Genomic DNA, 2,507 nt, shown 5'->3' with positions numbered 1-2,507 from the left:
GACTGCAGCTAAGCCCCCGAGTGGGAGGGCTGCTCTCCACTCGGTAGGATTTTTTTCAAACTTAGGCGAGTGCCTGACTGCAGCTAAGTCCTCAAGTGAGAGAACTTAGGCGAGTACTGGACTGCAGCTAAGCCCCCGAGTGGGAGGGCTACTCTCCACTCGGTAGGATTTTTTCAAACTTAGGCGAGTGCCTGACTGCAGCTAAGTCCTCAAGTGAGAGAACTTAGGCGAGTACTGGACTGCAGCTAAGCCCCCGAGTGGGAGGGTTGCTCTCCACTCGGTAGGATTTTTTCGAACTTAGGTGAAACAGATTCGCAGCTAAGACTCCGAGTGGGAGGCTGGCTCGCCACTCGGTAGGAAATCATTTTTATAAACTTAGGCGAAGTGGATTCGCAGCTAAGCCACCCACTGGGGGATTTCTTACGTAAACAAAAATAATAATAATCACTGGGAAAATTATAATGCTCTTGTCTTTTGATAAATAAACTACAGTAGTTTTTTCTTATTACATCTTATCTGAATGATAATTCAAGTGTAAAAGGGGCGGAGTAGCTCCGCATTTCAGGCTCATGGCTCATCAATCTGGTGATCGACATTGTAGAGGTGGTATGCTCCATTGTGGAGGACTCTGGTGACTATGAAGGGGCCTTCCCAAGTAGGAGTGAGTTTGTGTGGTTTCTACTGATCCACTCGGAGGACTAAGTCTCCTTCTTGGAAGGCTCGACTCTTCATGTTTCTGGCATGGAATGGATGCAAGTCTTGCTGATAGATGGTCAATCGAATCAAGGCCATTTCTCTTTCTTCTTCCAGGAGGTCGATTGCGTCCTGCCGGGCTTGTTCTGCTTCATCTTCAGAGTAGAGTTCGACTCGGGGGGGGGCGTTGTGAAGCAGGTCACTCGGTAAGACTGCCTCGGCTCCGTAGACCAGAAAGAATGGGGTTCTTCCGGTCGATCGATTCAGGGTTGTCCTTAATCCCCAAAGGACTGATGGAAGCTCGTCGACCCATGCACCTGCTGCGTGCTTGAGATTGCGCATCAATCGGGGCTTCAGTCCTTTGAGAATTAGGCCGTTCACCCTTTCTGCTTGCCCATTCAACTGGGGGTGAGCGACCGAAGCATAGTCGACCCGAGTGCCCTGAGAGGCGCAAAAGGCACTGAATTTGTCAGAATCGAAGTTTGACCCGTTGTCGGTGATGATGTTGTGCGGAACTCCATATCTGAATATCAAATCTCTGATGAAACTGATAGCGGTGCAAGCATCAAGATTCTTGATAGGCTTGGCTTCAATCCATTTGGTGAACTTGTCGACCGCTACCAGTACATGAGTGAAGCCGCTCCTGCCTGTTCTCAGTGGTCCAACCATGTCCAGCCCCCAAACAGCGAAGGGCCAAATGAGTGGAATGGTTTTCAGGGCTGACGCGGGCTTGTGTGACATATTGGAGTAATACTAACATCCTTCACATTTGTCGACTATCTCTTTTGCCATCTCATTGGCTCTTGGCCAGTAGAACCCCGCTCGGTATGCTTTAGCCACAATGGTCCGAGAGGACGCATGATGACCACAGGTCCCCGAGTGGATATCATTAAGGATCATCTGACCTTCTTCTGGTGTAATACACTTCTGGCTGACCCCAGTCGCGCTTTCTCTATATAATTGTCCCTTTATGACTGTAAAGGCCTTGGATCGACGGACGGTCTGTCGAGCCTCTTCTTCGTCTTCTGGGAGTTCTTTCCTTAGGATGTACGTGATGTACGGTACTGTCCAGACGGGAGTGATGACCAAGACTTCCATGATCAGCTCGACCACAACTGGAACTTCAACTTCAGTCGGATCCGTGGCGCTTTTTGGTTGCGGGGCCTCTTCAGTGAAGGGATCCTCCTAAACTGATGGTGTGTGGATGTGTTCCAAAAACACATTGCCGGGAATGGCTTCTCTTTTGGAACCTATTTTTGCCAGATCATCAGCTGCTTGATTTTTCAGTCGGGGTATGTGATGAAGCTCTAACCCCTCGAATTTCTTCTCCAGCTTTCTCACTGCATTGCAATAACCAGTCATGGCTGGACTTCTGACGTCCCATTCCTTCATCACCTGATTAACCACCAAATTTGAGTCGCCATAGACCATGAGGCGACGGACGCCGAGTGAAATGGCCATGCGCAACCCATATAAAAGTGCTTCGTATTCTGCCTCGTTGTTAGAGGAATCAAAGTGGATTTGAAGAACATATCTGAGTTTATCTCCTCTGGGGGAGACCAACACCACTCCGGCGCCGGAACCATTCAGCATCTTGGAACCGTCGAAGAACATGGTCCAATGCTCCGAGTGAACCTGAGTCGGCAGTTGTTGTTCAATCCACTCGGCGACGAAATCCGCGATTGCCTGGGACTTGATAGCTTTCTTTGCCTCAAACTTGATATCTAGAGGAAGGAGTTCAATCGCCCATTTTGGCACTCGACTAGTTGCGTCCCTGTTATGCAGGATCTCTGACAATGGAGCATCACTGACGA

Source organism: Triticum dicoccoides, chromosome 4A (genome assembly GCF_002162155.2).
Source record: "Triticum dicoccoides isolate Atlit2015 ecotype Zavitan chromosome 4A, WEW_v2.0, whole genome shotgun sequence".
Lineage (NCBI taxonomy): Eukaryota > Viridiplantae > Streptophyta > Magnoliopsida > Poales > Poaceae > Triticum > Triticum dicoccoides.
This window is presented reverse-complemented; position numbering follows the sequence as displayed.